General features: G+C 38.7%; 1 protein-coding gene across 9 annotated transcripts in view; it reads right to left on the reverse strand.

Moving 5' to 3' along the window:
• LOC126863494 (E3 ubiquitin-protein ligase MYCBP2) overlaps positions 1-27,142 on the reverse strand; it is a 261,502-nt gene that overhangs the window by 39,907 nt on the left and 194,453 nt on the right. The gene's annotated exons all lie outside the window — the stretch shown is intronic.

Here is a 27,142-nt window from a genome sequence, read left to right on the forward strand (position 1 = left end):
TTCACCGATTTTATCACGGAATATTTCGCAACTTCCATAACCAGATTCTTCGAAAACTCTCGTAACCGCGACACATTCACATGACCTAGAAATCCACTTTTCCACTTCTTCCATACCTCACAAAAATATAGGATCCCTATAGGTATATATCTGTAGCATATACACTTACTTCTCACTTCGGAGATATAAGGATTATCTCTTTCACTGTTCTAAGCCTAAAGAAAAACTTGCTTAATTCCCAAAATTTCGTACCACGTTACCTTATCTCGAAAAACTTTATGATTCCAGCATCGTTCAAGACTCTCGCGTCCCAGCGTTTGTCTTGCTCGAGAACGCGGGTTTTGGGTTCAGGGGTCGACACGGATATTTTTTCTCATTCTACACGGCACAGTGGTGCTCGAGTCGTACGAAACATCGTCTGGTCGTTTCGTTCACAGTAGCAAGACGACCGAAGAAAACAGTCGTTTCGACGGCCACCGAAGACCCCGAAAAAGATATTCTTAATCTCTTTCGTTCTCTCTGGGCGTAGTCGGTGTGTATATCCGCGGCGAGACCAAACTATTCCACAAAGAATGTAAGAAGAGCAAATAGAGAAGGCGGCTAGCTGGGGAGGGCTGCGATGCAGCTGTTGATGTTCAAACGGCTGTTGCCTCTCTCTCCTTGGCTCTTTCACCCTGTTCCTCCCTTTTTCCCTGTCTACTTCTTTCTTTCTTTCTTTCCTTCTTCCTCTGATCCTTACTGAAAACCAGAAAAGTTTCAGCGAAAGAGAAAAAGAGCGCGGTGACACGGGGAGAAGTCTGCGAGTCTAGCCGAGAAAAATATCGACCACTGCTGAAATGTTAAGGTAAGTAGCAGGAAAATTAATTTATACTATTTAGTAGTTTCAGAAAAATTGTAGCGTAGTATAGCGTAATTTCTATCAAATGGAACTATGTGTGTATGTTTGAAAAGTATCCATGAAAGTGAATGGAAAGGAGAAAGAACCCTTCGTCGCTCTTATTAGCAAGAGGACAGATGTTTGTTTAATTGTCCAAATTGGAGTACCATTAAAATTTAGTACCTCTTTAAATATCTCTAAAAAGATCTCCTCGCCATCTTATATTCGCACTTTTATCAGGGTAGGTAATTTTAGAATTACCAACCTGTAATGTGTACTCAGATAAATATATTAGAAACAAATTATACTACTTCATATACTTAGAATGAAACTAAATAGGTATATTATATTTTTATCTTAGTAAAAAGAGAACATTTCAACTTTGCCAAAATTCGCATATGTCGAGTAATTGTAGAAGAAAAAAAATCTAAAATCTATCGTTTTTATATATTTGGTAGTTTCAGTGTCAATTATCAGTGATTAAAATATCATATTGCCAATCACATTCATATTCATAACAAGTATCAAAGAGCTACAAAATCACATGCAAGGGAAACTAGATGAACGAAATTCACGTGAAAATCACGGAAAGCAGGTCAGCCTCGAAATTGAACGGACCGCCATTAAGGACAATGTAGCGTGAAAACGTTTTATCGAACGGTCGCTGGAAATCCAGGATAGCCGGGAGAAAACAAACGCGATATTTCTTCCATGAGCGATTCGTCGTACTTTCGTTCCGAGGGTGTGATCCTTCGCGTGTTTTATCACTCGCCACTTCGTCGACAGGCCGCCGCGTAGCGTCGTCGCGATACCAAGTCAACGTACACGGAGCAATCACCCTATCTCGCACCGATTCCTCGGATACTTTATGGGCGCCTATTTTTCAGATAAGGATGTGATTTTTCTCGACGACCGGTTGCTCTTGGCGGTAGAATTATGGGAAGCATGTGACCGGCCGATTGTTGGACGACGCGTCGTTTGTTTAGTTTCGATGCTTCTGGTATTGGGAAAAGCGTATTATGATATAATGGGTCACGTTTCGGCTACGAACTTGTCTAGTCTTGTTTAGATTAGTCAAGTTGCTCGAGTTTAAACAACCTGAAGCGAGTGAGCAAGATGAACGTGGAAATTTGAACGGATATATCAAGTCAGATGTATCACATTGGTCAATACTCTGTTTCAGTTGGAAAAATTGTTGGATCAAACTTAGTTCAAGATTAATTAAACGATTGAATCTGTTCTTCTGATCGTATTTTACTCCTTGAAGATCTAGATCCATATTCCAATTTGTTGCAAACCTTCGTAAAGTAACGAACTACTTTCTGTCAAAATTTCTGTATCTTCTGTGCGTTACCCTGAAATCGGGTAACACAAATTAATTCAGCGCATACATCGATAACATCACCATCTAACATCGTATTAGAAAGATAGAATTCTACGATAGAATCCAATAGAGAATCTCCTCAACAAAAGAAGAAATTCAATCCTTCAACTGTATCTTTCTGTTCGAACAAACGTCTTCGAAGCCCAACTACGTCCAACATTCAGTGCATTATCTCGCTTATCATAAATCTACCATCTCTCTTCTCACTAAAAAGGGAAATCTATAGCCTACAGGACCTGTAAATCTTCCATCTGAATGGGGACGATGAAGAAGAGGCAGCAAGTGGTAGGGACCACGACGAAAGGTGTATGCTAGCCGGAAGTGTATACGGGATCACCGGCACGATCCATCGCGTTACACGACAGAATAATCTGCAACGAGGCAGTCGAGGCGAGCTTCTCTATCAGGTTTCATTAGCGAGCCAATCATCTCATCACTTGGATATGGTCGTGCTACCGTCGCCTGTACGTAGGTTAACCCGTTTCTCTGGTCCCTGACCTAATCTCTGCGAGTCGGAGATCGTCCAGGAAAATCGATCGAGGATCACTTCGGTCGGCTCTCTCTCTCTCTCTCTCTCTCGGGTTATCGTAACATCGAAATCACTACTGGAGCCGGTCAACGGCTTATATTAAGCCCCAGCTTAGAACGTAAACGCGTTTTCCATTTCGTGGTCCGTGGAGAGCGAGAGAGAGTTCCGTAGTCGACGAAAACAGCTTACGTGGGATAGAATGTATCGAGACATTGTAATTGGACCGGATCTAATATATTCCACGACGCGTCAGCTAGTAATATCGTGCGATATTGTTTCTCGACCACCTGGATCCCTTCCGCCTTCCGATGGCAACCGGCTCTGAGATTAGTTTCCTAGCCGATCTAGTGGTCGCGAGGGGAGCGTCAATTACGTAGCTGGGAGTTTGTTTCGCGGAGGCTTGTTCGTTAAGCAGCTTGTTACTCGTGCGGGTAATATGCTCCAGAATGATGACGAGAAAGAACTGGATAACCGTGTAATGAGCGAAAATGAGTATACAACTTCCGCGTGTTGGAAATTCTGTCCGCAGCGAGAGATGTAATTGGAGAGTTTGGAACGAAAACTATGGACATTTGTCAATTCTTTTCTCTTTTTGAGACAGCAAGACAAGGATACCGCGGCATTTTTAATTCTCGTCCGATGTATTTCAGAATAATGATCGGGATACTGTGATAAAATAACAATTTTGCTAATAAAAACACAGGTGTAAATTCTATTCTCTCAATGAGATCTATTCTTGCAAAAAGTAGATTTTTGAGAAGCATAAGGCTTATTTTCCGGTTCATTTTCGTTTGATATTAGAATGCATTTGAAAAACCCAAAAATCTGATTTTATTGAAAGCTACTCAAGTATTTATTACTTTTGGGTATCTGGAGAAAGTAATTTAATATAATAATATGAAACGTTGGTAATACGTGAAAATTTATGCGAGTCTTAATTACTATAGTTTAATTATGATAATTTATTAAACGATGTCAAGCTAATATTAATTTTGAGAGAAACAAGTTTGCCATATCGAAACTTTTATTTTTTGGTCATGTTAATTAAATAGAAATCCATTTTGAGGGAAACACGTCTGTTGTTTGGCAACTTCTACCATTTTTCGCTCAACGAAGAGATTGTTTCGCCGCGCTCGGCACGAGTTTTACGAGGCCCGTGACGTAACTCGTGTAGTCGTTTTAAATTTTATGGGAAAATGTATAAAATCGAAACGTGTTGGAAGCATACGACCAGGTGACATACTGGCCTGATCGACGAACTGACGGCCGAACTTTCTGTTCGTGCTTTTATTTCGTCGTGCTCGTATATCGAATGGCGCGTTCTTAATATCCACCAAGTGTTCCATACGAGCCAATGTGTCACCTGCCGCCAGGATATTAGACCGTCGTCCTAATGGACCTTTAAGCCAAAGATCTTTATAGAAGCTCACGTATCACCGCGATTCTTTTCTCGAGGTAATCAACTCGAATGACAGAGCTGTCACTGAAAAATGGCAAATCCCTGTTTCGCATTTTTGGCATTTTGTATTCTTGACAGTTATTTATCCTAAAATGGCATTCTAAGACATCTGTATTTCAAATTGAAGTTAAAAGATAGTGTAAATAAATTTTTAAAATGCCTTTCAATTTTATGTTACTTTATTGATCAACTTATTGTTACTTTAGTAACAAATAATCTGTAGTTTCCAATTTGATTTGTTTCAAGCCACTACGGGTTTGCCAGTGAAACGACATGTAAAAATTGCATAAATGTATAAATAACATTATTACATATGTAAATAAAATAAGCTGTTGTTTTGTCAAGGAACAGAAAACTTATTAGAATAACATATACATTATAGAAAATCACGAGAAGCCGGCGATACAAAAGGAAGTTCTATAAATTGAAGAAAAAATAATTCATTAAGTTCCTCATAAAATTCTAGACTTTAAATGCCAGAGAAAATAGCAGGTTAAGAAGATACTGAGCAAATTTTTGATATTTACGATATTACAATATGAATTCAATAAAATTCAGTAATAAGAATTGATTAAAAAAGTTACAAATAAAACGTTGCGTTAATGTTAGTTCTTAATGGGTTAACAGGAAGATTTGACTCAAAATAATTGATCAGACACTTTCGATGAGGTGTATGGAAGAATTGCTGGTGAAGTTGATTCGCCAGCCACGGAAGGTTCGTTTGCGTTTCGTCGATGGTACGAACATCCGCGAAATGACGAAACGTTTGCCAGTCACGTGTTGACGGTCACGGGAGTCATCCAACGCGCGAGCCAAATGAAAAAAACAACGAGTTGGAGAAACAGGATGTCGCAGATGAACGGGAAAACTTGAGTCTGTGTTAATTATAAATATGAACCAGAAAACGATGTCCGTTCGGTGGGCTCTAGAAATCCAAAAATAAGATATTCCCGACTCGTTTCATTGCCTTAAGTTCATCGACGGAAGCAACAATTACAATCCTGTGTTGTAGGCTATCTGGCGCCGTGTTATAGTGAAATCGTAGTAAATATATTTGATAATAACGCTTTTACTACTTTTATTGACATTCATCGAGTACAATATACGACTCGATAAGATTACGCAATACGGAGATATAGTTCCTCAATTTTTGGTTCAAGTAACTTTTTCTTCCTCTTTTTATTACAACAATTTCTTATTCTTATTATTTTGTAATATTTTCTACTTGAAAATCCAATAAATACTTCTTGGCTAATATTCACGATGAATAATTGCAATTAAACTAAAACAAATTGATAGGTCAAACAAATCGATAAATGATATATAGTCGTACATATATAGAAAGATATCTGCAATTAGCGAAAATAAGAGAAGTTTAAAATTTTGCGTTAATAATGATTCAAAGTTCCATTGTTCGATTCTTTTCCTTCTCTTTAATTAAAAAGAGATACGAGAATCTCAGCGGAGTATCGTATCGACAAAGAAGCGAATTCCTTTATTGCGATTCATTGCCGGGGTCTCGTGTACTTTACAGACGGCGTATCGGCCGTGCAACTCGTGGCCCCGCTCTCTCTTCCCCATTGAAATCTAAATATACCCCATGATATTAATAGCGTATGGTGTGGCGGTGGCAGAAGGGTCGTTTCATACGCCCGCGTTGCACGTAGTCTTTCAGACGAATGCAGAAAACCGCATTCTCTCCACAACTACATGCACCCTCTGTCCTAACAGACGTTTCGCGATTCACGAACTGCGATTCTTTTTCTTAGCGTAAAACACTGCACTTCAATTTGTCAACATTAAATCTGTTTGAAACTTAACAGACGCGATTTATTATTATTCGATTCAGATCTTTTAATTAACGTGATTGAAGTTAGCGAAGGAAATTACACGTTGTGTCGTATATTGAAATTCTTTGAATATCGATTTATTTTGTCGCTAAATTAATAAGCTGGCCGAATTGAACGGAATTCAGGTTCGTTTGAAAGAAAGCTCGTTACCTCGTTTATGTCGAATAAAACGAAAACCTTGAGGAAAATCTTATTGTTGGCCAGCGCAGGTAATTAATTTACTTCGCTAAATGAAAATGAGTTTCCACCGACCGTTTCAGGGCAACACTATGCAATCCAATCTGTTCATCATTACCTACTTCCATTTTACTTCCATCCTCTTCGATAATTAGTTCTCTTAAAACTCTCTCAACGCGGCGTGGCACGCCGGCAACAATTATCAATGTCGAATATTTCTTTTAATTCCTGGTTAACCTTCTCTATTTGTTCCCCGCGCTTCCGCTTAAACCGCCTGAACCCTTTCGACGCACATATTTCTTTCTTCACAGAAATTATATGGTACAGGCTGAGTAATATATTCATATTGACGCAATACACACAAAATGTAAAAATAATGGGTTATCCAATTCGTCGCTATTCAAATAAAGCTATTCCACCCTTGGAAATGTACATTTATACTCCAGAAGTAGTATAATGACTATCCTAACGCACGTATCATCCAGTGTGTTGTTTAACTCTCTAATAAATTTTATGAAAACGTACGAAAAACAAAAATACAATAATTGTGTCAGTTAGAAAAATTACAACTTTCCAGCAGTCTATGTAAAAATTTCCCTTGCAACGCATTGCTCATTAATCTTAAAAAGGGTAAATTGTAACAAGTTCACTCTGTGCATTAATCTTCGTTGTACATATCTAACGAGATGTTGTGAAGATTATCGAAACCGGAAGACATTGGAGAGAGAGCGTAGAGAAGAGCACGGCGGGAATACTTCCGGAAAATCTAAACCATTCAGCACAGTGCTCAGAGATCAAAGAAATGCGCCACTGCCGTGTTAAAAAACCATCATCGTCCTGTCGAATGTTTCTCATCGTCACGGTCGTGTGAAAGAAACGCGCCGCGTGAACTATTCGAAAGATCCGACGGATCTCATGCGGGTTCCGGTACGCAGACCCTCTTGGAGCCCTTTCTTTCATCGTCGCCAGTCAAACGACACCGGCTACACATTTCCACCCTCGATTTCCTCTTCCGGATCGATTTTCCGAAAGATCGTCTCACGTTGCTTCGTGACGAATGAAGACATAAGAAATTGTAGTACGAAAAACACATGTAGCGTAATTAGTAATATTTTATGGCCCATAAAAGTTTAAAAATAAGTACTTTCTGCATTTGATCCTGGAAACTCTAGAAACGATCTATTTTATAACACTATGAAAATATTAATGCTGGAAATTTATATAATACGTGTTACGTGAGGAGTATACTAAGTATCCAAAGTAAAGCACTTAATGTATTAAGCAGGCGAAACAAATCGTTAGTTAGGTTCTATTACTTCAATTCAACTTACTTCTAAATAAAACTATGAATTTGCATAACATTCTAATATCATAATTGTACTATCGATGATAGTCATACTATAAAAGGAGGAAACCATATACGTCACATTAAATTTATAGAACTGCTAGAAAGATTTGGTCTAGATTCAAGTTACGCCCACCACACTTTAAGGTAACTTTTATTCAGTCCATTTTTCTCCGAGATAATATCGATGTAAATCAAGGCGGTAATTTCACGTATACTTTATCCCTTACATATATCCGAAAACTGTGTTCTTGCGGTTTCACGTCGTTATAGTTATTAAATCTTTCGCGTTACGTATACTCGAGATTAAATTAGTCTCTTTAAAATGCATGTTAAAGAAATGCATCGTTAAACACCATGTTACAGAAAAAACGAACAAATTATCACATTCTGTTATCTCCTTGTTGGATAACAGCATTTTGTTACTTTCTAGATTCTCTGATTGTGGCAACAAAATCTCATCGATGATCCTTTAGGCAAGAATTAGGAAAAATTAGGTAATTTTATTTCATTGACGTATTACAGTTGCAATTAACGCGGGTTTGTATTCGACCGGGAAATTCTTCGTTGTCGAGGGAACCAAGGGAACCGCATACTCGCGTGAAAACGCAATTTCCAGGCTCGTGTGGCATCGTTCTTTCAACACGATTGTATTACTTCGTTAAAATGAAACCAACTGAATATCGCGTCCACAGGGAAAAGAAGAGGACATGGTACAACCATTGTACTGGAAGTATCAACGAACTGAGAAACCGAGATTTCGTCATTGTAAATAAGCACGTGAAAATGCGAAATTTTTATTTTACTAACGAACAGTCTTCGTGAAAACCACCATAAAGAACTTTTCTATTACAAAAGCTAGACGTATTACGTCATGGAGCTTTTATGAGAGAGAAAAAACTCCTATGACTGAGATTAGTATTTTTCACATAATTCAAGCTGAAAAGAGGTGAAGGAAATATCGGAAAAACCTATTCTCTAAGCACCTGTCTAGCGTACAAATCTCGAATACGTGATCAGCTTGTTGAAATCTGGAATTAAGAATTAAGTAACTTCGGCTTAAAGAAAGGAACTATTTAAATCTTTCCTCGAGCTCGTTCCTATAGACTTCGTGGTGGTGAAAAGAGTTATGTTGGAGGATTTGAAAAAAAAAGAAGTAAAGAAGCGAGAACGAAAGGTCGCAATAGGTTCCCAATTCTCGTTAACAGATGAAAGATCTAAAGACGTTTGAGCGAAAGTTTGTTTGGGGATCGATGAAATGGGTAGAACGACTAGCTACGAACAGACATGAATAGAAATTGCTAAAAATTCCTGGAGGTAGCATAAATTCCATAGAAAGTTTTTACCTTTTTGTACTTTTATTGAATATTTAAAATTTTGTCAGGAGTTACGATCTTTTAGAACTCTTTTATTTACGAGATCATATTTGATATTAAACGGAGACCAATTTATCATTTAACATTTTTAAGTACAACTATGATAATCTAAACGAGATTATTTCAATCATAAATCCTTGTAGAAAATTTCAGGTTTTCGTAGAAATAAAGTAGCGACTAAGTTAAATGATTTAAAGTCGAGTGGAATAATTTCGTGGTCGTGATACAACGTTCAATGAAACATTTTAACGATTCATTTTACAATAAAATTGAAAAAACCTAGTGGAAAAAAAATGTTAAAAATAATGGAAACGAAGTTTCTTGAGGAGAAGTTGTGATTCCAGGGAATAAATCGTTTTAGGGATGAAATATGGAGGGAGATTTTTGAGAAGATGAAACGCACACGAGCACACACATCCACCAGGAAGCCATCCTTTCCTTCGGCATGATTTCGATAACGGGTCGAGAAGTATGGACGACTTGTATTCCGCGCTGATTGATCGCCCGGTTGTCGCGAAGACTTATCGGCCACTCCGTCGGGCTCGAACGAGTTATCGGGCCACTCGATTTTCACCAGAAACGCTCTTAATAGCTTTCCAGCCGTACCGACCCATTCCTTACGTAATGTCGCCGATTACGTCGATAAAATCGACTTTAATGAAACGACCCGGAGCTCGGATCACCGCGAGAAAAGGAACAGTGTAATCGCGACCGGTTTAACTTCGCGTTCGAGTCGTTCCACTTTGCTCGACACTTCGGTAGTTCGGGATGGGAAGGAGCCACGAATTCTTTCAGAGGACGAAATTACGTTGCGTGAGCAACTGCAAAAGAAGACGCGGTATTTCACATTTGAAATTGCAACTGACCATTTGCACTATTTAATCTGTACTACGCCGGTAATATAAGATTCAGAAAAAGTATTTGAACATTTATCGTAGAAAAATGTTGACGTTTATGGCGTATGAAACATTTTGAAATCTCATTGGTATTGTAATGAGACACGATGGTCGTGATTATATCGGTCGAAATTGAAAGGAGTATGAAAATGTCCATAGATATTGCAATCCAAAGGATTACAGTCAAACAGTCTGGAAGAGTATGAAATATGATATTAATTAAGGCAAGACGCCTTATTAAGTGATTTAGAAGCTACAGTATTGTAAAGTACGAGCTATTAGCGCGGCAATTAGAACAGACATCCAGAAGCTTCTTGGAACGTTACAGGAGGTAATCTTGGTATTTTAGAGAGTTTCATAATGTGCATATGTTGCTGAAAATATTAGTATGTTTATTAATAACGGGAACCATTAAACCGAATACGATTGACGTTGAAAATCCTTTAAGAGTTTTATAGAATTTCTTAACATATTGAACAATATATACTCGTGTTCGCATTTAAGATATTAAAATGTTTATAACATAGACAAAAGACAATTACGCTATTTTAACAACTTCATAATCAAACGAATAATATTTGTACGTTTGTATTCTTAAAATATTAAAATGCTTATTAGCGACAGAGAATTGAACCTCAGACACAAAAGATAGAAAAAGTGGATCTAATATTTAAAAATCGTCACGCATGCTTTTAATGCTCGATAATACAATAAAATGGAACGCAATGCATTAGCCCTTGATGTGTTACTTCTATAATCTTTATGATTTCAAAGGCAATCCAAAGTGGCAGTAACACGATCAGAAGAGCGTGAATATGGCGAAGGGCAAAGCCGATAAAATCGGCAGAGAGAGGACACCCTGTGAACGACGAAGACCACGGTACGGCGACTATTGTGTCTTTAATAGACTTTCCAGCGCGGAAAGAGGAGTAATTCCCCCTAATGGCAGCATGCGCACCGATCAAATTGTAGGAGGAGGGATGAGATCATCGTAGCGGAAGCGATCTTTGAATCGAGTTGAGCTGAGAACTTAATTCGTCCCGTTCCCGTGGCTGTTCGCTTTCTGTCGTTCTTCTTATCCCCCGTCGCCTTCAAACGACCGATTTCTATGCGCTTTAACGCGATCTGGAATACGCAATTTTTTAAAAGACTCATCTCGTCTAAAGATAGCAAAAGTATCGTTGTCAAAGGAGCATCGGTAGCTTTTAAGATTGAAATCCTATCAAGATAAATGAGACTTGGTATTATTCATAATTCATGAAATATTTTCTCGTGCAAACGTACTATGAAAGAATTGGAATGGTTCTTGATTTTTTACTAAGCGAGATAAGTTTGTATTTCGACGATATTCTTTTACGTACAACGATAGAGATAAAATCGGATAAAATATGTATAGTAGAAAACAAAGGATTAATGGGTCATCTGGGAATCTAACTTCAATGACGAAATAAAGTGGCAGCTCCAGAAATACATGGCGTCGGTTGAATATGTTAAAAGGCGAGGTCGATCACCGAAATTGTCGCCCTCGAAACAGAACGAGCCGCAAAAGCGAGTCAAGGTCTCTCTCGATTGCATCAATAAGGCGTTCGATAGAGGTTCGTAGATTCGTCCTGAACAGTTGTTAACCCAGCCGCAATCACGGGACGAATTTTGACGAATAAAGAGCGGCCAGCTGGAGAATCGGCCGTTTATATCGCCGCTGTGGAATGTAATTCGTCGGAGGTTCGAAATAAATTGCAATTGTCGTGGTATCAAAGTTATTGCTGCGATCGCCTCACATCGATGCAATCCAGCACGCCGCTGAAAACTCTGATACGATGATATTAACTGACGATTGAAAACTGTTTCAGGCGCTTTAAAATGATATCTTTTAAAATATCGGAAACGCATTAAACACGATAAAAAATTATACGAAGGTTCCAACGATGAATATTTAATGTGTTTTATATATAATCATCATACAATTAAAGATCGCAGGTGAAAAAGGCGATGAATCACACTTTTTGTGTTTTATAAAAGAATAATTTTTTAATTCAATATGTCAAAATTGCCTTTCTATTTCTTGATTTTCCGTCACCTTCATGAACAATAATATTCGATATACAGATTAATATGAAATAGGTTAAGCTAACGCAACTATTATATAATGTATTTATTCCCTCCTTCGATTATTTCATGTTAAAATAGTTCTTTGTAGCCATCAAATATCAATGAAAATAAAAATTAACTGTAATAAGTAGAACGCGTTAAGCTGCTTCAAAATTCTAATTATTCGAATTAATTTGAAAAATTACATAATCAAATTCTTGTCTCGAGAGATTCCATGGCCATATTTTCCTCTTCTATTTCCTCTTGAGATTATCAACGTCGTGCATCAAAGCTGCTCGGCAAGAACATGAAAGCGAAACGTTTCCCAAAGCGTGTCAGGAATTCAGCTAACCAAAGGCGACAAAATCTCGAGATCCCTTATCAACTCGCCGGCCAAGTGTATGCACTTTATACAGACAGTTCCAGAGGCTATTCGACATGGTTTACGAGGTATCGATAGAGCGGTTGAATAAAGAAAAGTTCGTGTCGGAGAGTTTAATGCCGTCTGCCTAGATGGCAACACGATGCAGCCGGTGGCACTGAACGATTCTTAGAATCAGCTGCCGGAAATCGCAGGGTCAGAGGGCCATTGGGTCACCGGTAATATAAGCTCGAAACAGTTGTCATCAAAAAATGCAATTGACGAGTTGACGAATAAACTAACGGTTAAATGAACCATGTTACTTTTTAAATGGATGTATGAGAAGGTACAGTTAGCAGATTAAAAAAAAAAAGAAAAACGGATGGATAAGAGGAAGTTACATCAATGATTTGTGGTAACGCGACATGCGATTAATATGAACCAAATTAATATTTTGATTATTAGGTGTCATTGATTATTAATATATGATAGGTTAGCGATTGTTAAATGAATTTGATAAGAAAATGAAAGAAGCACGACGACAATATCATACAATAACGATAGAAGGCTAGCTTGAATCTTCTGTAATTTTGTGATAACCGCGATTGAATTTTTCAGGTAGAATGGCTGAAAAATATCTTTTGATGGCGTATCAGAAAGAAATAACCATACGCAATTTGAAATAACAATGTCAACGTTGCATGTTGCGTTATAAATCGAGATTGCACCAATCATCCGCTAACTAAGCTAGTAACAAGATTTCCTCAAAATTGTTTGCCACGTTCAGTTAATTTCGCGCTAATAAAAAGATTTCAAATACGTTTCCCATCGCAAAAAAATAGATAAATTGAAATACCGATAAATAAAATGAATAAACCACTGAATTGTTCCATTTATCTTCTAAAAATTTTGTTAAAAAATAAATCTTTATTTTTGTTATATATTTTATTTAACGATGTAAAATATTTCTAGAAAAAAAAGACCAGTACAAATGGAATTTTCGAAATTCATGCAAAATGGAACGATGCCGAAATGGGCGGAACAAAAAACGTCAATTTGCTATGTTAATACTTTTTGTCGCAGACGTATAATCGAGGCAGCAGCGCGCGAGAAATTGCGACCTGCCGCCAAATTTTTTTTTCACGGAAATATTTCAGCCGATTTACATTGCGATTCGCTGCGAATCCCTGCTCGCGCATATTGATGCGGCCCCCGTGTCTTCGCTCGTTTTCGCCGCTTGCAAAATAGGCCGCACCGTGCTCGACGATTATATTCGTTTACCGCGCACACGTTCGCCTGCCAAAATTCTGTTTTCATGGACTTTCGGACAGTCGGCAAACGGACCGAAGATAAATACGCGAATGTTTGCTAAACTCTTGTATGGCAATTCTTTAACAAAATACGGGCGCATAATGGTAAATACGTAAAATATTCCGTCATGTCATGGTTTGTTGAATCGTCTCGCTGGGTGGGTTTTAATTGGTCGCTTTGGTCGCTGAAGAATTTTTCTCTTCATTTCTGTCCTTTTATTCTTTTCAAGTACTTCTTTTTGGATCATAAAAAGAAGTTTGTTTTATCCGTTAATAAGAATAGAAACACGTTCCCTGATGTTCTGTAAAGAAGACACACTATGCTAATATTTAATACCAGTTATACTGAAAATAAAAATACATTCATTGTTTAATTAGCTATATGATAATTTTGATAAGTCAGGCACTGAAAAAATTAGACAGCGTCATGTTATTTAAGATCGTTGTCATAGGAAATCAATCGACATTTTCTTATGTCGGATAATGTGCTTCAAGATGATTATAGTCCACTTTTTATCAAATCATCCCTTTTCAGCATCACCTATGATTTTTTAAGTAAAAGTATCATACATCGCCTTACAAACAGCGAACTGGAAGAGTCGTTGTTTTTCTATACAGCGTTTGTTTAACTCTACAAGTGACGATGATCCAAACTGAAACGTGATCGTATTATAAATATAAATATTGTTTACTGAATTCGTCAAAAAACTGATTAACCGTATTTTCACTGGAAGTTGCGGGTTACTTGCTGAATGCGAGATGCAGCTTGAAACAGAGAATACTCAGGGTACACGGACATCGATCGATCAGCGCAATACGTGTGAAGAATGAAAATCTAATATATACGTTACCACGAACTTGTTCGTTCCGGAAATGTTCCCATTGATACCGAATAGAAACGCGTTTCTATAGATTCTCGATTATTTGAATTTTAATTAAAAAGAAAACTGCAATAGACGATTCAAACGTTGCGGAAGGGCCGCCACTGCCCTTTTGCTTCATCTGGTTTTATCGAACTGCAAGATTCGTATAAAATACGGTATACAAAGAATGCATTATATTCGGTATTCTCTTTTGTGAAATATCGAGGACGATTCGCATGCTGATTTATTGACGTTAAAGCAACCCCTGTCATTGGATGACGGATTGTTGATGACGTCAACTACAAAGATTTTCATAATTAGTTAATTTTCATAACTAGTTAATGATTCCCCTTTATATCGGAATTTGTACCATTTTTGAAATATTTTACTTTCATTTTTGCATACGGAAAATTATCCGCGACACGGAAGTTTCCGTTGAGTAGTTCTAGTAGTTCTAGAGAAGTTTCGTTGAGAGAAGAGAAAAGAAAAGATTGAATAATGTGATAAAAAGATGATGCTGTCTTATTTTCAAGCGATAACTAAATAAAATGCAATGTGTCTGTAACTGCACTGTTCGTTAAATCTAATTGTTAATCTTCTATGCAACAATTGGCCTATTACATCGTTGCATCGAATATTCCACGAGTAATTCAATTTATAAAAATCGCAACTCCATATTGTAATTAAATTACCTGTCACGAATCTACGTTGAACCGTTTAACCTTCTTCCTACCAATTATATTCATTTTTATCCTCCGAAATAAACCAGAATTTTCGTACGTAAAAATGTCTACGTAGTTTGTATATTGTAACGCGAAATTATCAAACAGGTACAAGAGAGAATTATCAAAGAGATACGATCTGCACGGTTCGAAACTGGCGGCGGCGATTTGTTATTTATTTAGCTCGACCGGCGTTCGTTTGCACGAGATTTTCTACTGCAAGGCAAATAGAATCAATTCTGTGTGGTTTATAAGAGGGAATAATGCATCGAACATCGTTCGATTCATTATTTAACCCCGACGATTATGACGAGCTATGAAGGACACTGAATAATGCAAAGCCACGCCAGCTAGCTGTATTCCGTACAATGGAAAATGAATGCATAATGCGCGTGTGGATTCTGGAAATTACGTTTGCTAATCGTAGAACGCGGATGCACGATTATATCGACTGGTTAGAAAATCGACGAATCGTCACCAACCAGACGGAAACAGGCTTCGCTATTATTTAAAAACTTCGACTAACCTGAACGAGCTTGTTCGTGACAAATTCAAACATTTATAGAAACATATTTTACGATGAAATACGCGATCATTCATTAATTGTAGTGACAAGCACGAAAGAGAGTTGAAACTTTTTAAATTCAAATATCTTTCGTTTCATCGTGTCTTTCTGTGTACGAAATTATTTCTAGACGTCGTTCTTGAAATCACACAACTTCGAAAGAAACGGCTTGTCCTTGTTATTAAAAACAACAGGAATGTTTCAGGAGAATAGAGCTAGCGCGGGGAGGTTCCGCACGCGAGATCCGCATGCACAGTGTATTTTCAAAGTATTAAAGCGGAAAAAAAATTCCAAGTTTTTAATCTGGAATAACTAAAACGGAATTTTAACCAGAAATAAGATAGAACCACGTTAATTGGTTAATGACTTATAAATTGCTCGACGATTCTCCAGTACCACGTCTTACTTCGTGTTACGATAATTAGCACAGAGAACGGTAAAACGGATAGCGCAAATACTTCTACTGGTCGTTGTACTTAACAAGAGTTAAAGAAACACACAAAGTCCGTTTAAAAAGTATTTAAAGAATGCCTAGAACATCACCGTACGATATTCGTTAAAAAGATAGTAAGGAAAGTTTTACGGCGTGCACGGTCTAACCGTGTAACCACAGAAAGTAATAAGAGCTTGCGTTCTTATTAGAATCTTGCGAGAATCTCGCGGCTATGTGGAAATCAAATCTTCGAAAGCGGTGGTATCCATTCGAAAGCGGGCTTCGTCGTTCCATTAACGTAATCGCGCGGCGTACAGGCTACAAGAAAGATCAATTCAATTCTACGGACCTCTTAGTCCGCCACGATTGCCTCGTTTCTCCCCCAGGGAGACTCTCATCCTACTCATGACTACAAACCTGCCGCAATTTCACGAAAAAGTCACCCTCGAAGAAAGGGGGCGCGGCAGCAACTTCTTCCGCTCGCGAGTTGGTCTCGTAACGCGCGCAAAAGAATCGTGAGATTCATTATTCACAGCTTTTTCCCGGTTCCGTCGATGCTCCTAATGAAAGATAAACATAATCAATCCCACCGTGGCCGAAAGAGGGAATATTATATCGGATGGCCATGTAATTTCGTGGCCTTCTCCCTCCGTCGCCACTCGCCCCTCGTGTTTTCGTTTCATTATACCGCGCCCGGCGATGCACGCCACCGGTCATCATCTCGCTAATTATCCGTTCAAAGGGTCGAATCATACAGCCCTCGATCCTTCGTCAAACGACCCTCACGAATTTACGCGCGAATTTTTCGGAGGTCGAAACAATCGTATTCGTATGGGTTTGATAGGGTACCGCGGGGATACAATAAACGAACCGCCTCTGGCTGCTGGATAAATTACAACAACGGAGAATTGTGTTACTGTTTGCGTAGAATCCGCAATAGGTAGAATTGTAACAGGGTTAGCGAGCGAATCTGGTTAATTTCCTTTTTTATTGCTTATTATTCGAACTTGCTAATTAGTTAGGTGGTTTAGCGAATGGCATATTCCTTCGGGATTCTGAATAGTACGAGTTGCTAATATTATAAAACTATAAAAAAAATTCGCGTAATGTTTTACATTGTTATATGTTTGGATGAAATGTAGCACGATGTAATTACAGGTTGTTAATCAAAAAACTAATTAGCTTTAAGTACAAAGAGATAGGTGCTTTTCAAGAACACAGAGGCTGTTTCATCGAACGAGGGGAAAATTTCATTGGCGCGATACGCAGGTGAATTTTACGAAATCGGTCAGCTGCGAATGTTAATAATTTTGGTGCACGCAGGCCTGAAACGTTTTCCGGGCCTGATATACGTTCGCCACGATGTGAAATGAATGACGTTAATATTGCATTACCAGCCCTTTGTCTATCGGGTGGCTGTCCATGTTTGTTGGATTTCCGAGTGGCCGATCGAAAAATCATCCGACACCAGGCTACGGTATTACCGAATCCACGTCATATCCCGTCATAAGCATCGAACTCGCGGCTCCACAATAAATGGACGCTCGAACGCCGCTACATTTGTTCAATGTCCTCTAATTAACAGTGCTGCCCGGTCGAATAGAAAATTACACGATCGAGGAGCCACCTGCGAGTGACGTTTCTACGGGGCTAATGATGTCCGGCGTGGACATGATGAAATTAACGACTGAAGGGCGCCCAGGTGACAGACCGCGTCCAAAAACGTGCTGGACAATTTTTAAGAAGTGAAATTTATGTTTTTGCAAAGCTTAATCGAGTGATATATTACGAACAGTTTTAGCTGAAATTTTACGCGTTAACCAACGGGATGTAACATAACACGCGCATGCCCCTTTTACACTTTCTATTTATTTTCCTTCCTGACACTTTTGTGTCATATTTTCTGTCGTTTTGAATAATATTTGTACGTATTTAAATGCGATATTTATTGCGGCTAATCGAACGTAACCACGATGGTACTATTATATATCGTAATTAATCCATCGCAATCCGAATATTCTTCGCAAGATGGTTTTATCGATCGGAATACGTAATGCGATAGCGGGATTCATTAAAAATCGGTAAACTGTTTCTGGGAGTTTCGTCGGTACTAAACTCATCTGATGGTAAAATAATTCTCGTTTGATTTTTCTTTAACGACGTAATTAATGTCGAGCGCAAATACGAAGTAGAAATTGTATACCAACACACTTTGGTGAAAACGCCAAACAGCGAGGAAAGGGAAGATAGCAGAGAGAGGGAGGAAGAGAGAGGGAGATGAAAGTAACAATTAACAAACCCGAGAGAAAGAGCGGTTCGAATCTCACCTAATTCACATTTCCGCAGCGGACGGGAGCTCCTGGAAAACGCGAATCCCTTAATTTACCCTTCCGCCGCTGGTCTCATGCCACGGATTCGCGGCAATTTATTTATCGGAACGAGAACAGTCGCCGCTGGCTGTAGCACGAACGTAACATAAATCACCGGCGAGTATAAAGCGCACAGTGCAGTTCGGGTAACGAGGAAACAGAAGAGCAAAAAAGTAACAGCGACAACAAGAAAATAAGAAACCGATAGATATGGCGTAAAAACGAGGTCATGAAGACTTGTTACGCTTCCCTCTAGTTCAGCCAGTTCCTCAATGAAACCAACATTTGGACCGTCTGTTCTTTCTACTTTCGATCAGCAACCATTTTCTCCAGGCTCCTTTTTAGCCCGACGAAGTAAAATGAACAGGAATGAGAGAGAGTCGTGAGGGTTTTAAATGTACAAAAGGGTGAAATAGACAGCCACGGACCATTAACAACGACGACACGTTCATTGGCACTGCACGACAATCGTAGAATCGTTTTGACAAACGCAAAAATTCGTTCGAATGAGCCGGTGGTGACCTGTGAGTGTATTTATCCTCGCATCGTTCGTCACCGGAGGGCACACGAAAAATGACAAAACTATCAAAATAGCAATGGCTCGGGGAAAATCAGGAATAAAGTGGCTCGGATTGACGGTGTTCAAGCCCCTTTTAACGACGAAATTTTGCCCCGCGGATCGTTAATGTCGATAACGTTGGCCACGTCGCGCTACAACGAAGCCTGGTGAACATTTCCTCTACGGCTATCTGTGTTCCCCATCGATGAGCACGCGGCGAAACTTCGGCCGCGCGAAAACAACAGGTGACAGGAGGGTGGAATCGGCTTTTTGCGGGCAAGATCGCTGCCAGCGCTTTTCATAGCGCTGATCCATTTAGCGTGGCTTTTTTTTCTTTGTATCAAACGAATGGAAAGGGGATGAAAGTGCGATGGATTAGATCCTTCCTATTCGGAGCTGGTTATTCCAGTATCTTCCGAAGCTTTTGTTTATTCGATGGATCTCGCGCGACTTTGCTTGGACGTCTATCCGTTCCTTCGTGCATTTCGTCCTTTCAAGAGAATAATCGTGGTTTTTTCAGTTTCGTATTTTATCTCGGTGAATTGGATAATGGGCTTAAAAAGGAAGGAATGGAGACGAGGCAATATCTGGAAAAGTGCAACGGAGAACTAGAATGACGAGGAGTGCGCTTGAACTACGGAGCGAAAGCATTTGCTTTCGAGAAAAACATTTAACAGTCGAGGTTGATACATTAGAATATTCAAAAGAAAGATTCATAACGCGGCTGTAGGTTAAGAACTGGGTCAAGCAGGCTACACGTCCGTATAAACTTTTTTTATTATGCGTTCAACCCGTAATTTGAAGCCTTCATCTTGCACACAGATATAACCTGGTGGAAATTCTTTTCAACCCTCGTATTCTTATCGTATGACGCGTACAGAATGATAAAACAATTGGTAATCCAGCCGAATTATACCAACTTTCATGGCTTTTCGTTCCTAACAAAACTCATCCTTAAAAAAGACGTTTGTTCTACTATCTGCGAAATTCTTTTAGATCCGCCGACTGGGATACGCCTATTATATTCCACGGTTCTAATTAAGGACACACCCATGAAAACACGTCGGGTCTGCAGAGACAAAGACGTCCATTCAATTCGAGGCTAAGTACTGGCATAATTTTTTTAAAAATACGCCTGAAACTTTCATCCGAAACCCTCGACGTCCCAACAGCTCTATCGCGCTTTTGCAACTCTAGTGGCTAAATATTAATAAGTATAATTATGTCGGGAGTAGAGATGCATTTCCCCTTCGTTTACTCCTCGCTCAAACCCCATTATTCAAACCCCAACCCTCACGGCCATTGTCCAGTTTCCCCTTAGGTTTTTACCAAGCCGCCCGTGCTTCCCTTCACAGTTTCGCGGTTTTCTCCGCGTCCACACATCCACTTGTTTCTCCTTCCACGTTCTTCGGTATGTTCGAAGCGGCTAAAAACCGTATTAACTACCGCTTTAATTACCGGAGGCGAGGCACGATGTTTTACGACGTTTTCGAGGCGAGCGTTTAATTCGAAAAGCGAGCAGACCGGCAACGATAATTTTCGATATTACCGGGCGGAATCGCGCGCTCGTCCCCGTTTTTCACCCCGGCCTGATAAATCGCCGCTTGTCAATTAATTTTCTAATTAGAGCGTGGCACGTTGCCCGAGATCGGCCGCCACCGCTTCCACGGAATGCGGCTTCTTAGCCGGGAATTCACGTCGGTCCCTCACACCCCTTCCTGCCTTTTATCTTCTTTCACTTCTTCCGTCGAAGCCCGTTTCTCTGCTCTCCCTTTTTCCATGCCGGATTCCTGTCGGATTGCTTCCTCTTTTGGGTCACGAACCACCCGTAATTAGAATACGTTGCAGCTCCGCAGTTGGAAGGTTAATTGCATCGTTTAGTCACAACCGGGGATGGAACGTTTCAGAAATTTTGTTTGATTTCTCATGAATTTTCGATCGGAACCTCGCTTTTACGAATTCAGCCAATGTAATTCTCCTAAGCAGTAAGGAAACGTGAAAGACTTTGGATACCGCGTTGAATATCGTTGCAGTATGTGCTTTATAAATACTCGAGACTTGAATCGTTTACTCTCAAGTTTCGTCTTATCCTTATAATTCCATTATGAGTACCGATCACTTAGTAATATATACTCGCAGGAAATTAAGAGTATTTCTTCTTGTCATGCGTGTTTTCTCAATTGCATTTTCCGTGGGAGAAAGGCGTTGAAAAATTCATAGCGCCGCTACGGAACAGTGAAATTGAATGAGAAAAGAAGAAAGGAAGAAAGAGAATAGTGACACAGAAATGCTGCGATTACAGAGGCGCGTGCTCGTCAACGATCGTCCGGTTGAAACGCATTCTGCAAGATGCAAATTCTTTGTTGTTGTACATGATACATATTTATGACTCCACGGGAAAGTACGTTGAATTGTTGTTTAGTACGCGTCGCTGAACCTTTTTCAATGTATCCCACAATATATCACCGGTTTACGTGCTATCTTACACACGTACGAGTAAGATTTTAAACGTGCGTTTCGTGATTCCAATAGCGCCGTGCATTTATGTTTGTGAAATTGAAGCATTATGTTTGTAGCTTAGTTTATACTTTACGAATGGGAAATTTATTAAATTGCGAGAATTAGATCTTATTTTCGAATTTAGGTGCCTAAATTTTCTGAAATACATAGGCAGAGATCGGAATGTCCGAAGTGATTCGTGAATCTAAAACGTAGTTTCAATGCAAAAATGGGGACTCTTCGTGTATTATCGTTCAATTGATCGTTCTCGGTTATAGACAATTTATCGTTGCGGAATCGATATGCAGAACAAGCTGCGAAATAATAGATCAATTAAAAAAGCGAGGCGGCAAAATGACAAATGGAATGAGAACGAATACAGCTGCTAGATTGAAAACCAATGTAATTTGTAATACGAATATCAAAAAGTAATTACTTATTTATATCAAATTCACGTATATTGTTTCATGCTTTGCAAATGGGTTGCAACTATCAGTTGCAACTATCGACACAGATATGCCTCGAAACCATTTCATATCTACAACTTCATTTCATCAGTTACAAATTGCATCAATTTCCATCCTTATATCATCCTAAATGATAGATACTATATCAGGTATCTCGATCAGGTGAAACTATCGACATAAATACGTCTCTCGAAACTACTGAATATCTAAAACTTTGTTTTACAAGTTACAAATTAAATCGATTTTCATCCTCGTATCATCATAATACCTAATAGCCACTACTTGTTCCTCTTGATTAGTTGGACCAATCAAACAAACATGTATTTCTCAAAATTATTACGTACTTAAAAGTTCATTTTATCAGGCAAGTCGATTTTCATCTTAACATCTGGCTACATGTAACATTCTTACACAATTGATTGCAAACCAATAATAAGAAGAGACTCGATTGATATTTGACTCTCATATAAGAAATTCAAAAATTTTAATCTCTCGTCGATTCACTACCCAGTTCGATCGCAAATAATTCGAGAAAATTCGAATTCATTGCGATGCCAGTTGATACGTTAATCTGAGTCCATTAAATCGATAAATCGAATGGAACTGTTCGACGATCATCGTCCATTACGGATCTCCATCGAAATTAACGAACGTTTCTTCGCGGAGACGACATATTTCGAATATCCCTCGTCTCCGTTTCCATTCATCGGGGGCATCTTTTTTTTCACAAATTTACCAAATGGAACGACAAAAAAAAAAGGAATGAAACGCGGATGCTCTGACGACGCTTGAGCTGTAATCGTCGATGAAATTCCGCTGGTCTAACGGGCTAATTTCGTTTGGCTTAACAAAGTCGAGTTCATCGCGGCTTGTCTTCCCTCCCGCCTATCCGCTGGTTTCGTTCGATGGAATTCCAGCATTGTTCGACACGGAACATCGTCCGCTTGATTTCCGTGTTCGATTGATTGCGACGCGGAAAAATACGACTCGACGCAAAAACGGGAATCCGCCGCGGTGCAAATTAGATACACGACCACCGACTTTCCAATCGTTTCGTCTTCCTTTGAATTGCCGTTGTTCCGTGATAATCGGGAAAATATCATTAAGTAGGATTTGCGGGTAATTGCATTTTTCATGGCACAGAGGAAAAGTAAGTGCAATTTCGCGCAGAAGTTGAGAAATAGCGACTAAAAAAATTCCAAAAATTTCTTTCCATAGAAAAATATATTTTCGATTTGTTTTTTGCTAGAGGAGGTGATCGATTTATAATATATCGATACGCGTTCGTGTTTGATTTATGGGTTTAATAAATAACGGTTAAACAACGAAGCTTGATGGTCGGAAGAAGCGAAAGTGGATATATTGGCAGTAAATATTATAACGGATAGAAGAGATAGTTTAAAAGAAAATTTAAAAATCTACAAATTATTATGCATTTTTCAGTGTTATATTAATTTTCCACGATTCGCAATTTTTATACACACAGCTTCAATATTCAATTGATAATCGTTGATTAACCTCGATTTCGGTTTTTATACATTTATTATCATTTCAGAATGATAATACAAAGATATTATATTATATTTTAAGTATTCCTACTCTGATGTAATATCACTACGGAACTTGGAAAACACTAAAATCATCCTTCACGGTAACCTTGTCAAATTTTAATTATCGAAATAAATTATACAAAACATAAAACAGCGTTTTTTGGTCGACACGATCGATCATCTGTACAATCGTCAGACAAGAAAGACAAGAAAAATTTACCTTGAAGAAGAATAAAATAGGATGAACAATAAGATCATCGACGAGCCTCGAACGATGAAGTCATCGAACGAGGCACATTAAATTACAGACCACTCGGAAATCGTGGTAATTTCACGTGGTCGTGATCGCCCGAGGGAGCGATTCCCCTGACAATAAATTCATTATAAAGCCGCTTCTAATTGTCGGCTGTATCGCGGGGCCGGAATGAATTCGCCCGGATCCGCCTACGAGTGAACCGCGCCCAGTTAGCAAATTGCAATCTTCCTTCGCGGAGCAAACACGCCGGGAGGTACGCTTCTTAACCGAGTCCCTCCTTAATCGTGCGATTTATTTATGCGAGGTAATTAACGGGAGAGACGCGTAATTTTGCGATCGTTTCCGCTACCTATCTTATCCCGCTTATCCTATCTTCCGCTTCTTCCGCGCATCAAACGAGTTCCCTTCATTTTTATCTTCTTATTTCACAGCCTTTTTGGCAGCGATCACGAGGTTAAGTACAAAAATGAAGGTCTTTCGTGTAGAAGATAGAGATTAGATAAAAATATCGACATGTTTGAGCGGTTATTAGCTGCTGTAAAGCAGCCGGGAATTAATCGCGTTTCGTACCAAGTTACACATTTTATGATAATTATAAGATAAGACCTGACAAGTGTGAATCATAGTCGCAACAAAGATTGCAAGTGTATTTTTATATAATGTAATCATAGATCAGGGACATATAATTATTAAAATGATTAAAAGGCAAGGGATTAATCGCGACATTTCAAAGGTTTATGGCACCGCCGTAGGTAGTTTCACAGAGTGACTCATAAAAGTATTTGAACATTTGTTATGGAAATCTTTTATGAGTATAAATGACTATCATGATCACGTTAGTAAAATTTTTAGACAAATTTTAGACAAGATATTTGCTGCGAATATGTATGTATCGATATAGATCACAAATGCATATTTGCAAGTATCTTGTAACTTCTACACACACTTTTGGATTTGTTTCAAACTTTATCAACGTAATTCCGATAGTTATAAACTCATTAAAGCGTTAAAATTTCTTCAAATTTTTAAATGCTTTTACATATGATATAGTTCACATGATATTTCATAAATCACTTTTATATTAAGCGTTGAAATACTTTCCGCGAGATACAGTAAGCATCGATTCTACTTTCCGTATGTTTTTTGCAAAGCGTGCCAGTCACAAAGGTATAATATTCGAAGGAAATTACAGAAATTCGCGACATGAATTGTAGTCGACTGACAGATAGTAATCACTCCGGCTACGCTGATATCGCGTTACGGGCCACGTATCGGTTTGAATAATTCACGTTTGATTGCGTTTCGTTTTCCAACGACGGCGCGGTGGCCCGGTTGGCTCGCGCTCACGCTCGAAAAGTTCATTTTCCCGTTCATCGATTTCCATACCACGCTCGTAGGGTGGTGGTCCTCGTGATATCAATTTATACCTATCTTCGTGAAAATAGAAACTGCCCGGCCTGCCACTCTTTCGTGTATCTTGTCCAGTTTTTCCACAATCAGATTTCCATTACTCTCTTTTTTTTCTTTTCATCGTCGATAGAGTTTCGTTTCGCTTAGAGTCCACAAATGTGGAAAAATGGCGGTTTAAGCCAGAAACAAGAGCGAAATCGAATTCAATGCCGCGTGGGTTCGAGGAGAGATCGATCGTTTCGCGAGTGTTTTAATTTTGACGCGACCATGAATCGGTAATAACAAGCTTCTTTTAATTTATTCGACCTCTTGGCTGTGTTTAATCGATCGAAGACCGTTCTCGAAGTAACAGGCCTTAAAGCGCTTAATTAGCCCCGTCTTCCGTTATTACGACGCCATCGCTGAGACATTAGAGTTATCGTAAACATGCTAAGAATTTTAATATTCATAGCGAGAATAATTCTGCTAACCGTGTTAACGCATGATCATTTATTGCTATGATTAGACTGCAGATATTTATGTAAATTTATATTTTACCCGATATAAATAAATATTAGAACGATCATCAATATTTCGGATATTTCACATAAATCCATACAAATACACAATCGACTTATACATATGTATCAGAAAAAAAGTTAATAAAGAATCCTTGGGGTAGCTTGGAAATTTGTTTAAACAAATTGCACAGAATATTCCACTGTGTATTGTTATTGCATAACCTACATGTTAATTATCGGAATTCATTCAATAGGAATCAATTAAATCGCCACCTCGTTGACCTGGTTTTAATGAACGTGCCGGATAATGAATATCGCGAGGTTGTATGAAAAAAGCGACAAATTTCCAATGAAAAGCTGGAATGTAGAGCGTCGATATCATAAGAAATGCGTAAAATGGATTTCCACTGGCAAATACTCTCGACACCACGAGGACAGCACACTGGATTCGTGCAAAGAGACGTACAACGCACATGACGCGATTCCTGGTCAAGGAGCTTCCGTGTTACGAAACAACTCCCTAATGGATTCAAGATGCTGCCGCTGTGATAAGCTACATTCTCTCGAATGCGCTCAAAGGAGGCACCTTGCGACGACCGTCGATTCCTTTTACATATTCCTTTTGTTCGTCTTTTCCTCCTTAGACGTCAGCAAGAACTTCACTTTTCAGAAGAAATTGAGATTGTACTCCGAGAAAGAACCGAATTGGATCTTCTTTACGAATGGAATGCGTGTTTGAAATATTTGTGCAGATGGCGAATAAGTGTACATGATATAACTCAGCACAAAAGTGAAAGGCTCGATTTAATAGAATGGAGAATGCTGTACGTTAATTTCAAGTTTTATCAAAGATCAATTTGTTACTCGTGTTCTTGACGTAGACTTCTTGGAAAATAGGGAAGGTTCTTTTAATATAGGAGAAGTATGGGAAGGAGGAACATCGAATTGGAATTAAATCGATTTTTTCGATTTATTTAAATTAATTCACTGTTTCTTTCAAATATCGGCATTGTATCTTTATGAATAGAACGATAGGCTTGTTTTTCGATAGTTTTCACAAGTCCAGTCATTTCGAACGAATTATAGTTCGAAGTTATGTGAGTTAATTCATTAAGGGGGCTAACACAACATTTCACTCGCAACTTATCTCGATCAATTTACATTATTTTACTATTTCTTTTTCGCTTAGATTCTACATATTTGTGAAATCTAGAAACATTGCTAGACCCATAATGGATTAATAATAAAGTCATAAATTAATATCTAACATGCTTGGAACAAAAGAATGTCGCTGTAT

This window comes from Bombus huntii, chromosome 1 (genome assembly GCF_024542735.1).
Source record: "Bombus huntii isolate Logan2020A chromosome 1, iyBomHunt1.1, whole genome shotgun sequence".
NCBI lineage: Eukaryota > Metazoa > Arthropoda > Insecta > Hymenoptera > Apidae > Bombus > Bombus huntii.